Here is a 13,757-nt window from a genome sequence, read left to right on the forward strand (position 1 = left end):
CTTAATACTGAGTTTTGAGAGTTCTTTATATATTGTGGCTACGAGTCCTCTATTAGATATGCAGTATGCAGCAGGAGTAAGGCCTGCTTGAGTGTGGTTGGTAGGGTAATAATATGGGTGTAATAATTTATAGTTTTAATTATACCTAAAGTATAATTAAACTATACTTTACCTAAAGTGTCATATGGTGTGCTTGAGTGTGATATTATTATGTTACAGAATTACATGTTTATGATTTTGTAGTGAAAAGGAGCATTATTTGTGCCAGATCCTGTATGATTCACAAATATTTTTCCCCAGCCTGTAGCTTGTGTTTTCATTCTCTTAACAGTGTTACTCAAAGAGCAGAGGTTTTAAATTTTGACGAAGTTCAACTTACCAATTCTTTTTATGTGGCTCATGCTTTTGGTGTTATATCTGAGCAATATTTGCTTAACCCAAGGTCACGAAAATGTTCTCTTCCTTCAGGAAGCTTTATAGTTTTATATTTTTACATTTAGGCCTATAAACAATTTTGAGTTCATTTTTGTATAGGGGACAAGGTATAGGTAGGATGTCTGTTCTCACTATTTCTTTTTTTAAATTTTTAAAGTATATTTTATTGATTATGCTATTACAGTTGTCCCATTTTTTTCTCCCCTTTATCATCCTCCACCCTGTACCCACATTCCCACCAGCATTTCCCCCTCCACCTAGTTCATGTCCATGGGTCATATATATAAGTTCTTTGGCTTCTCCATTTCCTATACTATTCTTAACCTCCCCCTGTCTATTTTGTACCTACCAGTTATGTGTCTTATTTGCTGTACCTTTTCCCCTATTCTCCCCGCTCCCTGCTGATAACTCCCTATGTGGTCTCCATTTGTATTTCTGTTCCTATTCTAGTTTTTTGCTTAGGTGTTTTTTTTTTTGGTTTTTTTTTTTTAGGTTCAGTTGTTGATAGTTGTGTTTGTTGTCATTTTACTGTTCATAGTTTTGATCTTTTTCTTAGATAAGTCCCTTTAACATTTCATATAATAAGGGCTTGGTGACGATGAACTCCTTTAACTTTACCTTATCCGGGAAGCACTTTATCTGCCCTTCCATTCTAAATGATAGCTTTGCTGCATAGAGTAATCTTGGATGTAGGTCCTTGCCTTTCATCACTTTGAATACTTCTTGCCAGCCCCTTCTTGCCTGCAAGGTTTCTTCTGAGAAATCAGCTGATAGTCTTATGGGAACTCCTTTGTAGGACACTTTCTGCTTTTCTCTTGTCGCTTTGAAGATTCTCTTCTTATGTTTAATCTTGGTTAATTTAATCATAAGGTGCCTTGGTGTGTTCCTCTTTGTGTCCAACTTACTCAGGACTCTCTGAGCTTCCTGGACTTTCTGGAAACCTACTTCCTTTGCCAGATTGGGGAAGTTCTCCTTCATTATTTTTTCAAGTAAGTTTTAAATTTCTTGCTCTTCCTCTTCTCCTTCTGACACCCCTATGATTTAGATGTTGGAATGTTTAAAGTTGTCCCAGAGGTTCCTGAGTCTCTCATTTTTTTGAATTTCTGTTTCTTCATTTTGTTCCGATTGAATGTTTATTTCTTCCTTTTGTTCCAAATTATTGATTTGAGTCGCAGTTTCCTTCCCTTCACTATTGGTTTCCTGTATATTTTTCATTTCACTTTGTATAGCCTTCATTTCTTCCTCTATTTTGCAGCTTACTCAGTCATCTCTGTGAGCATCCTGATTACCAGTGTTTTGAACTCTGCATCTGATGTGTTGGCTATCTCCTCATTGCTTAGTTCTTTTTCTGGAACTTTGATCTGTTCTTTCATTTGGGCCATATTTCTTTGTTTTGGCATACCTGTTACATTATAAGGGGCAGAGGCTTAGGTATTTGCCTGGACGAGGCAACCCACTTTGCTGCGTTGTGGTGCTGTATGTGGGGGAGGGGTCAGAGGGAACAATACCACTTAATTGGCTCTCTCCCCACTCTCAATCATTTCCCTCATTTCCCACAAGCAAATTGTGCCCTTTCAGGTGCTGCCCTGGTGCTGATCCCTACATGGGTGGGCTTGTGTATGTTCTAGGATCCCGTGGGATCCTCCAACAAACTCTGCTGTGAGATTAAGAGTTTCTCCCACTGCCACAACGCCCACAGGTTTTTACGGCCAGAGGTTTTGAGGCTTTACTTCCCCATGCTGGAGCCCTGGGTTGCACAGCCTGTCTTACTCTCCAGTTATTCCTCCTGGCTTATCTGCACACAAATGTGGAACTGCCTGGTCTGCCACTTGCTGCCTTGCTGCGTGTCCTCTCTACCCCGGCTGTCCATCTCCGCCCCTCCTACCAGTCTGGGTGAATGTTTCTTCTTTAACTCCTTGGTTGTCTGACTTCCCTACAGTTTGATTTTCTGGCAGTTCTGGTTGTTTTTTGTTTTCAAATTGGTTGTTACCCTTCTTTTGGTTGTGCGAGTAAGTGAAGCATATCTACCTACACCTTCATCTTGGCTGGAAGCCTGTTCTCACCATTTCTGTTCAACAATGTACTAGAGGCTATGGCCATTTTGATGAGTCAAGGAAAAGAAATAAAATGCATTAAGATTAGAAAAGAAGAAGTAAAATTTGCAGTTGACATGATCATTTGTGTAGAAAAATCTGATAGAATCTATAAAAATGCTACTAGAGTTAGTGAGTTCAGCAATGTTGCAGGATACAAGATGATTATACAAAAATCAATTGTGTATCTATATATAGGCAATAAACAACTGGAATTTAAAAAAACAATGCCATTCACAATAAATAAAAAATAAGAAACATTTAGCAATAAATCTGACAAAAGATGTGCAAGACTTACAGACTGAAAACTATAAAGCTGAGAGAAATGAAAGAAAACCTAAATAAATGTAGAGAGATCTTGTTTACGAGTCAGAAGACTCAATATTGTTGAGATGTCAATTCTTCTCAAATTGAACTATAGATGCAATGCAATTCTGATCAAAAGCCTGGTAGGTTTTTACAGAAATTTGGAAGCTGATTCCAAAATTCATATGGAAATGCAAAGGACCTTAAATACTGAAAACAATGTTGAAAAATAACACAGTTGGAGAACTAACACTATCTGATTTCAGGACGTTATAAAACTACAGTATTCAAGACAGTGTGCTGTTGGTGTAAAGACAGACAAATAGATCAATGAAACAGAATAGAGTCCAGAAATAGGTCCAAATATAAATGGACAGCTGATTTTCAACAAAGGTAATTCAGTGGAGAACAGATAGTCCTTGAACATTCTAAATTGGGTTGTTTTATAATGAAATTGAATTTCTTTTTAAAATTGAGTTTTGAGAGTTTTTATCTACTTACCCTGGATACAAATCCTTCATAAGTTATGTGTTTTGCAAATATTTGCTCCCAATATATAGGTTCTTGGCTTTTCATTTTCCTAATAGTGTCTTTGAAAGAACAAAAATTTTAAATATTGATGAAGTCCAATGTCTCAGTTTTTTCTTTACCATTTGGTTTTTTTTGTCCTATATAAGAAATTGTTGCTTAATTCCAGTCACAAAGATTTTCTTCAAAGTCATCTGAAAGTTTTATAGTTTTAGTTTTACATTTAGGTCTATGACTCATTTCAAGTTAATTTTTGTTTAGAGGATAGGTATGGATTGAGGTTTTTTGTTTGCTTTTGTTTTGCATACGGACATTCAAGTGTTCTAGCCTGATATGTTGAAAAAGACAATCCTTTCCCCATTGAATTCCTTTTGTACCTTGATTGAAAATCAATTGACCTTTACTGAGACCTTTCTCTGTGTCTGATACAGTGCTACTCACTTTACAAACAGAGTATCAGTCAAGCTTCTCAGCTGTGAGTAACAGATACCTACTCGGGCTGATTTAAGCAGTTAAGGAATTGATGGCAGGATGTGAAGATGTCACAGAATTGCGGGGAAGGAGGAGAAGCAGAGGCAGGAAGGGCGAAGAGACAATGGGAGACTCCACTTTCTGAAGCACAGCCAAAGTCACACCCCAGAACCAGGCTGGTGAGGGTCCCTGCTCTAACCCCAGACACAGGCAGCTGGGACCACGTGACCTGGCACTTTTGGCCACTGTCCTCACCGCTGCCTTTGGGAGCTGATTGGGCTACCATTCCTGAGCCACCCAGAAAGGATTCTTCTACATTTGCTTTCTTTGTAACTTAGCTCTTAGTTCAAAGTTTGGGACAAGAGTGCCTGATTGGCTGAGCCTGAGTCACATGGCCTATGACATGTCACTTAGCTGTAAGGGAACCCAGCAGAGCAAAAATCTGGCTTCCAACTCCAAAACAGGGACAAAGCCTCCTTCCTACCACCCTCCGTGACTCATACATGGAGAAAGGGACTTCAAATGCTGTGACAAATGCCTTTATAAAGTCTTCAAGCAGTTCGGTGAAGTAGGCATCATCAGTAGTGCCGTCTAATAGCAGAGAAAACTGAGGCTAATCACAGGTAAATCACCTGTCTGTGGGTCACACAGCTCACCAGCTCTAAGCAGGACTCCAACCAGGCAGTGTGACAACAATACACCAATTTTTCCACGATGTCACCCAGAGCTGCAGCCCCAGGGCTCCACTCACTCTGAGTGCTGGCGTCGTAGGACTTGGCAGCCCCGTCCGTCTCCCAGCCCCAGAAACCTGACAGTTTCTGTCTGTCAACTTGACATTATGAATCAAAGCACTTTGACATTCAAGCAGGAAGTGTGTCACTTGAGGAAGTATATTACATACACAGTCACCTTACATACACCGTCTTTCCTGACTCATCCTCTGCAGTTGGCATCCGGAGAGTAGTAATAAAACAACCTGTATAATCATTTTCCCATTGTTTCATGTAGCTCTCTCAAAGCTTAGTGGCTGAACACAGCAACCATGATTATATTGTATTAAATTGCATGATTCTGTGGGTCAGCGACGTAGGCAGGACTCGGCTGGGTGATTCTTCTGTTCCAGGCGGTGCTGACAGTGATCACCCAGGAGCATTCAGTGGCGGGTGTGTTGGTCCAGAGGGTCCACGCTCATAAACGGTGCCTTGCTGCCCGCGGCTTGGAAGGCGGAGCCCCTCTGAGGCTCCCCAGCCGAAGCTTCAGCTCGTGGCCTTTTCAGCATCGTAACCTCAGGCTAGTCAGGCTTCTTCCTGGTAGCTCAGATCTCCAAGCCTGAGGGTTCCAGAAAAGAAGACGAAAGCTGATGACGTTTTATGACCCAGCCACAGATGTCACAGTGTCACTTCCTCCAGACTTCATTGGGCAAAGCAGTCCCAGCCCATCCAGATCCAAGGGGAAAAAACAGAGACAAGCCCCTGCCTCCCATCTCAATGGGGAAACTAAGAATTTGCAGTCTTGTTTTTAAAGCACCCATCTCCCATCTAGAGAGAGGTTATCTGCCACTTAGCCTGTCCCTCTAAGCAAGAAGGAGAAAGAAGTTTCTCCTCTCTGTGTTGACAAAGAGGAACACGAAATCGGGGCCTGGCTCAGAGAACCCATGTGTTCCGTAAGCTGCTTTTATCCTAGGCAGCAAGGGCATTCTTTGGCAGGAACCAGAGCTGGGAGGGCCCACAGGCGCCCAGTCGTCACTCTGGACATAATTATAACTGACTCTCCCCCTTCTGCCCCATTTCAGTCCCTGACCTTTTGACTTGGAGTCGCCCACCCTTCCTCATGGTCTGCCCAGCCCTGCTCCGCCCAAACCTCCCACTCTCTGTCTCAGGACTGAACAAACTCACTTGCTTGGGGACAATGGGAGCCTTTGTCATCTTTTCCTTCCTTGATGAAGTGGGGGGCGGGGGGCAGGCTACTGTCAGTATGACAATCCAGATTACGCTTGCAGGCTGCACTGGTGACCACCTCTGAGAGTCTCCGAGCAAGCGCTCCTGGCAGGCTGGGGTCACGGGGCCGCACGCAGGGAAGAGGGTCCTGACAGTAAACCAGGCCAGGCGGGGCTTGGCTCCATTGCAGAAAACACACTTCACTTGTGCAGAACACGCCAAGTTGAAAGGATCGTGGGTTAATCAAACCCCTTTCTCCTCTGTTTCTATCAAATTCAAGAGGGGCTGATCTATTAATTAGAAATGTCTCTTTCACGTACACCACAGGCACTTTGGAGATAAGGAAGAACCTTGATTGTAGTCACAATGTTACAGTTATTTCACTACAAGGTGCCACGTTCACTGCCAGCCCCATGGACACAGTGCAGACTTCTCTTCGCTCTCAGGGAAACCGCCCCTGAGACTCAGGAAGTTTCCCCGCCAGCAGACAAGGGCAAGAGTTTCTTTTTCTGAAGTCAGGATGCGCTGGAGGCCTCACGTTTCTACACAGTGCTCACCGAAGAATTCGGCAGGCTTTGATTCTATGTCGTCCAATTACACTAGCCATTAGCCTCACGTGGCGACTGGAATTAAAGTAATGAAAATTTAACGTTTGGTTTCTCGGTGCTGCCAGACAGTTTTCCAATGCTCAACAGCAACGTGCTGGCTAGTGGCTCCTATACCAGACAGCACAGACAGTGAATACTCTATCGTTACAGAAAGTTCTATAGGACAGTGCTGCTTCTTTCCACAAGCTCACAAAACCTCCCATTTTTCATTTGGGAGAGATAGGAAAGTCAGGATGGCTTAGTATGATCTATCGCCTCTACTGGGAGAAAAAAACAACGACCCCACTCTGTTTCCATAGTGACAATGTTGGTGTTTCCTGCTCAGCTCCCACTCCCCTTGTTTTGGCAAAACCACCATAATTTTCTGTCTGGGAGTCACCCCTCTCCTACTCACTACTCACTCACTGTCACATGGTTCAGGTGGGGCTGATCCCGTGGTCCAGCCCCAGGGCCAAGCCCAGCACCTGGGCATGATGAATCGGAATATTCCTTTCCCCTGTCCATGGTGATTGGTTCAGTCATGTTGGCCCAATAGAAGTAAACTCTTGAACTTTGGCTGGAATTGGTGGGAAGGGGTGTCCTCTTCCTGCTGGGGGTGCCAAGGAGGTAGGACATAGGACAGGAGTTGCTGGCGGCCATCGTACGCTCCCCTGGAGAGAGTCATCCTGCAGTGACCCAATCTGTAGAAGAAAGCAGGGCAGGGAGGCGGGGAGAGAGGGTCTGGGTGACTGTTGACTTCTTGGGTCCAGCTGTGTTTGTTGACAGGGGCAACCCTGAACTTTCCAGTCACACGAAGCTATTACTATTAACACCTTGGTGCTAATGATTCTTCCAAACACTCCTGCTCAGACCTGTTTGAACAGGGTTTCTGCCACTCAGAACCATAAGAATACTGATCATTAGAGTGCTGTCCAGCACGCCAAGGTTGTGGGTTCAATCCCTGGTCGAGGCACATACAAGAATCAACCAGTGAATGTATAAATAAGTGAAACAACAAATCGGTCTCTCTCTCTAAAAATCAATAAATACAATTTAAAAAGAAAGAATGCTGATTAATCCATGTTCTGAGAATGGCAATCCATTTACAAAGGAGAAGGAGGCTTCTTTTTTCTACCGACACATTTCTGTTCTCAAACTATTTCATGTGATGGGAAGGCATCAATTCCGGATGGGCCTCCCTGCTCCCACCTGGCTCATGATGCTCCCTGACCCCCGGGAGCCCGTTTGCTAGGCTTAGACCACACCCAGCAAATTCCATTTCTTGAGAACTGGGATAAAGTTGAAACAAAGGCTAGTCAAGTTGGTGATGGAGTCATGTCAGGGGGAACACTAGACGGAAGGACCACGTAGTTCGGCTGCTGAGGAGCCTGAGGCCGCTTTGTTCTCACCCTGAGGCCCATGTCCTTTCAATAAACCACTTTTAATGTGTTCTAGTTCAAATACGCCTCGACAGGGCAAATCTATTCCTAGCTTGTGTCAGTACTTCTTTCCTTCCTAGGACTGAATAATATCTCATTGAATGGATATACCACCTTTTATTTATTTACCATCAGTTAATGGACATTTGGGTTGTTTCTACCTCTTCATGATTATAAATAATGTTAGCATCCCTGTTTTTAATTCTTTTGAGTGTATACCCAGAAGTGGAATTACTGGATGGGGAATTATTTTTCCTTTCCATCTCTGTATTTTTAAGTGACCACAGTGTTGTTCGGGGGCCTTGGCTGTCGGCAGGCACTGTGCCGGGGCCTCGCAACGCATCAGAGCCTCGGGCAACTTCCTGTGGTTTATGCCTTTGGTACCTGCTGTACTTGAATTCTCTAGGTGGGGTGCCGGCAGAATTTTAGTCATTAGTTTACATGGACCATGAGATGAAAAAGATCGAAAATCACTGGCCTAGAGGGACGAGAGTTTTCCCGGAAGAGGAGGTTAGATTTGGGTCTTGGAGGGATAAGTTCATATTTATACTGTAGAGGGTGCTTTCCAGAGCCTTTTGCTGTGGTCTGAAGGCTCTTCCCACTTCCTTAATCCCCTTCTGGGGCCTCCATGTGGGTTGCTGAGTGAGTACCCTGTACGTTCAGAATGAGAAGTATTTGGTCAGAAGGAATGACTCTCTCATTGTGGAATTTCAATGAAGTCATACATGGGACAGATTTTTTTCTTTTAAACATCAGTTTATTGAGGTATACCCAACATTCAAACACTGTACATACTGAGTGTACACATCTCAATGAGTTTGGGGATAAGTATTTACTTGTGAAATCATCAACACCATCAAGGCCATAAACACGCCCGTCACTTCCCAAAGTCTCCTCCTGTGGTAGATTTTCACGTAGGGCACATCACACTTGATGGGGTCTAGTGACTCCAGCAAAGCCTGTCCTCCGGGACACAGCGCATGCTCTGTTTCCCTGGTGTCTGGAGACTGCTGGTCTGTGAGATCTTTCCCCACGTGTCTCCGCGGCACCAAGCGCAGCTGTATGCTGCCCTCTAGCGGCCGCCGCTGATTTGGCTTCAGCACACGAAAGCACTGTTCCTGAAAAGACCCGAGGGTAAGGGGAGCCTTGAAGGCAAGTTTGAGCTTTAAGCTGAAGGGGATGGGGAGCCACAGAACCAATGGATGTTGGCCTAACATTCTCCAACTTCCATGGTGTAAATACACCCCCCATGGCTGCTTTCAAGTGATTAGCATCATCGCCACCTCCCTCTCCAGTCTCCCTCATTTTCACTTCACTTGGGAAAAGCACAACCAACGTCAGACAGTGCAGGCACCCGCAGAAGCCTTAGGATGATCCGCAGGGCCTTATATAATTTCCATCTTCCTTCCGGTCCTGGCCCCACTCCTAGACCTTCCCCTCCCCCACGCAGAAAGGGCCGGAGAAAAAGCTGAGTAAAGATGCGGTCTCAGCTGGAGTTTACTTGCGGGTAAGCTCCATGAAGAAAAACAATGCAGTGTAGCAGGCTAGCAGTCGTCTTGATGGCGGACGGCGGTCATTTTTGACCGAGTGGCCTGGGAAGCCCTCCCTCTCTGACCTGCGAGACTGAGGAGAATGCGCCGAGGAGATACACGGAGGACACCTGTGCGTTGCAGGCAGTGGGAACAGCTAGCCCTGTTCAGTCAGCAGCCTGCATTTCCTAGAAGAGAAACGCATTTATCCAAAGGAATGACTCTGTAATAGTGGAATTACAGGCAACGAAGTCAGGCATTGGACAGATTTCCTTTTCAGTTTTTTAAAAACCACTTTACTGAGGTATGTGAAGTGAGCTTGGTGAGGTCAAGGGGTAGTGACAAGGTCAGAGTGGCCCGAAGTGCAGAGAACAAGGAGAGAAGCAGTAGGTGAGACTGGTAGGAACGGGCACCATGGTGAAAACTGTCGTTTTCTAAGTATAGTGGGAAGCCAGTGCTGCTGTATATAGTTGCATTCTGTGCAAGGTGCCGGGCTGAGGGGATAGGTGGGGGCCAGAACTCATCCTGAGCCAAGCTGTACACTTTGGGAGCGGGGCTGCGTCTGCTGGGGGGACACCTTTTTCTAATTCTCACAAAGACTGTGTGCGGCTACCACCGGAAGCTATCGGAGGGTTTAAAATAACTCCATTATTTTTCTATTGTGGTAAAATATACATAACATAAAGTTTGCCCTGTTTACCACTTTTAAGTCTACCGTTCAGTGGCATCAAGCACATTCACATTGTTGTGCAACGAGCGCCACTATTGATCTCCAGAACTTTCTCATCTTCCCAAACTGAAACTCTGTCTCCATTAAATACTGACTTTCCTTCCTCCTCCCCGAGTTCTTGGGCTCCCACCATCTACTTTCTGTCTCTGTGGATCTGACTCCTCTAGGTGCCTCAAATGGGGACTCTTATAGTATTTGTCCTTTGGTGACTGACTTATTTCTCTGAGCATAATGTCCTCAAGTTTTATTTGTGTGGCAGCAGGCGTCAGAACTTCCTTACTTTTCAAGGCTGCATAGTATTCCATTGTATGAATGGACCACATTTTGTTTATCTATCTCTGGATGCTTGACTTCGGTTGTTTCCTCCTTTTGGCTATTGTGAATAATGTTGCTTTGAACATTGGCGTGCAGATTTCTGTTTGAGTTCCTATTCTCAATTCTTTTGGGTATGAACCCAGCAGCGGAATTTCTGGATCATATGATAACTCTGTATTTCATTTTTTGAGGAACGGCCACACTGTTTTCCACAGTGGCTGCCCCATTTTACATTCCCTCCAGCAATGCACAGGGTTCCAGTTTCTTCACATCCTCACCAACACTTGCCATTTTCTAGTTGTTATTTTATTTTTAAATATATTTTTAAAAAACTTTTATTTATTATTTATTTTTAGAGAGAGGAGAAGGGAAGGAGAAAGAGAGGGAGAGAAACATCAACGTGTGGTTGCCTCTCATATGCCCACCACTGGGGACCTGGCCTACAACCCAGGCGTGTGCCCTGACTGGGAATCGAACCCGCAGCCCTTTGTTTTGCAGTCTGGTGCTCAATCCACCGAGCCACACCAGCCAGGGCTAGTTGTTGTTGTTTTAATAATTGGCATCCTAATTGGTACGAAGCAGCATCTCACTGTGGCTTTGATTTGTATTTCCCTAACCATTATTGATGTTTAGCACCTTTCCATGGATTGGAGGGTTTTGTGAAAAGACTCTTCAGATTCACGAGTGAAAATGGTTGATGTGGAATTAGTATCACATGGCTGATCTATGGTTTCCAGAGACAATCTTGGAAAACTGGAGGCAGATTTTTATAAGTTCCTGCCCCTTCTCTGTCCGCCCCCTGCCCCATGGTGTTTAAAACAAAGCGAGCAGCACTGATCTTGGCAAGTTCTTTCCGACCCTGCGTCTTGTTCTTGGGAGCTTTAGTCCAGCTTGGGTCTCACTCCCTAGTGGCCCATTCTCTGCAGTAAATATAAAAAGTAGGAGACAGAATTGGAAAACTTTCCCCTTCTCACCTGTCTGTATCCTTGACCACAGTGGACTCAGAATTTAGGAAGGCTCTTGTTTTCTCCAACAGTTTTTGCGGGTCTAGCTTGTTGTAGGCTCTGGTCTTTCTGAAGCCTCCTTCTGGGTTCCTGTCACTCCTACGTCCTCATGCCTGGCTGCTGTCATTGTCCTGCTTGCTTTTCTCTCTACCTCCTGGCCAGTCTTTTCCAATTTATTTCGTGACCTTCTCTCTGGTCCTATCTTCGTCTTTAAATGCCTTGTGTTAGAAGTTCCTCTTTCTGCAAACACTCTGGGTGTTTTAGTTGGGATGGGGAGTACTGGCTGCCAATAACAACCAAGCCTCCAACTCCCAAAGGCTTAAACGACAGATGTCTATTTCTCATTCACTCAGTCGTCCAATGTGGGTGTTCCTGGTTGGGTGGCTCTCCCGGGTGGCTGTCTCCCATTTCATGCCTCTGTTGTCCCCTAGACCTCCCCAGATGTCTTCTGTGCAAAGAGAAACTGGAGGTGTGGGAGAGGGACAGCGTGATTCCTGGCAATGCTGGACACAGGCCCACACTTCCGCTTGCTTCCCCATTGGCTGGCTCTTGGCCACGTGGCCCCACCGACGCCCAGGAGCTGGGAAGTGTACTGCCGCTGCTCACCTGCGAAGAAGAGGCAGCAGTCTGTGACCAGCCACGAGTCTCTGGCCCTCTGAGCCACACCCAGGCTGCTCTCCACGTTTTCCTTTCCAGCATGTTTCTGAGTCTAGATCTGAGACAGGTTAAAGATGGCTCTCCAGTGGCTGGGGAGAGGGGCCTAAGTCCAGGGGCCTGGGAAGGAGAGAAGCTTAACCGGAGTTGGGTGAACAAGCATTCTTTTCTCCCTGCTCAGTGGAGTCAAGCAGTTCAGCTAATCGCTTAGGCAAAGCATGGGAATCTGGGGTGGGCCTTGGACTCATGGTAGGAGCACAAGGAGACATCTGTGAGTCCTAGAAACATGGGGAACAGGATTTACCATTTTAACACAATTCAGCGGCATTTAGTACATTCACCGTGTTGTGCAATCACCATCTCTATCTTCTAGTTTCTGGAACTTTCTGTCACCCCAAAGAAAAACTCATGTACCCATTCACAGTAACTTCCCGTTTTCCCCTCCCTAGCCACTGAAAACCACTAAAATCGGCTTTCTGTCTATACAGAGTCACCTATTCTGGATATTTTATATAAGTTGAATTGTACAATACATGTCCTTTTGTTTTCAGCTTCTTCCCTGGGCATCACATTTAAGGTTCATCCACATTGTAGCAAATGTCAGTGCTTCACCCCCTTTTCAGGGCTGAGTAATATTCTACCGTGTGTACATGCTGCCTTTTGTTCATCCATTCATCCACTGGTGGTTATTTGGACTCTTTCCACTATTGGGAATAGTACTTCTATGAACTGCTTTTACATTTTTAAATGGTACAAGACCATCAAGAGGAGAATAATATTTCATGACACGTGAAAAGCATATGAAATTCAAATTTCAATGTCTACAGATCAAGTTTTTCAGGCACACAGCCACTCCCATTTGTATCACCCATGGCTGCTTTCACACTGTGATGACAATGGCCACAAAGGCTCTATGGCTTGCAGAGTCAAAAATATTTGCTTCTGGCCCTTTACAGGAAAAGTTGCTGACCCTTGAGCTGAGGGGTCACAAGGCTGGTTTTTAGCCATTTCCTTTGCAAGCTCTGCTTGGATGATATAATAAAGCTTTATTATTGCCTTCTATTGTTATGTTCTCTCAGATTTTGGGGCTGCAACCTAACTGAGAGAGACCCCCATTGTAATATCCTGTAGAAATAATGTATGCACGTGTCTGTATGTGTATGTATGTAATATATCGTAATCAGGGCAGTAGCTGATGTTTAGTTACTGGGCACTTGCCCCTCTGCTAAGCGCTTTCCATGTATTACTTCATGTAGTCCACGTGATAATTATTTAAATAAATATGTAGTTTTCAGTAAATGAGAACACTGAGGATCCTAGAGACTCTTACATCCTAAGGCCACATATTAAGTGGTTGGAGCTAGACTGTGAATATTATGAGCTGCATTGTATCCCCCCAAAAGCACGTGTTGAGGCTCTGATTCCCAGGACCTCAGAACGTGACTGCATTTGGAGATCAGGCTGTTAAAGAGGTGATCAAGGTAAAATGAGGTTGGTAGGGTGGCCCTAACCCAATATGACTAGTGTCCCTGTAGGAAGAGGAGCTCAAGACACAGACAGTCACAGAGGGAGGACCATGTGAGGACACGAGAGAAGCCGGCCCTCCACACACCGAGGAGAGAGGCCTCGGGAGGGAGCACCCTGCCAACACTTTGATCTTGGACTCTCAGCCTCCAGAATTGGGAGACAGTATACATTCCTGTTGTTTAAGCTGCCGAGACTGCGGTAT

The sequence above is a fragment of the Pteronotus mesoamericanus genome, unplaced genomic scaffold, assembly GCF_021234165.1.
Source record: "Pteronotus mesoamericanus isolate MK-2021 breed Mesoamerican mustached bat unplaced genomic scaffold, CSHL_Meso_final scaffold_636, whole genome shotgun sequence".
In the NCBI taxonomy this organism is placed as follows: Eukaryota; Metazoa; Chordata; class Mammalia; order Chiroptera; family Mormoopidae; genus Pteronotus; species Pteronotus mesoamericanus.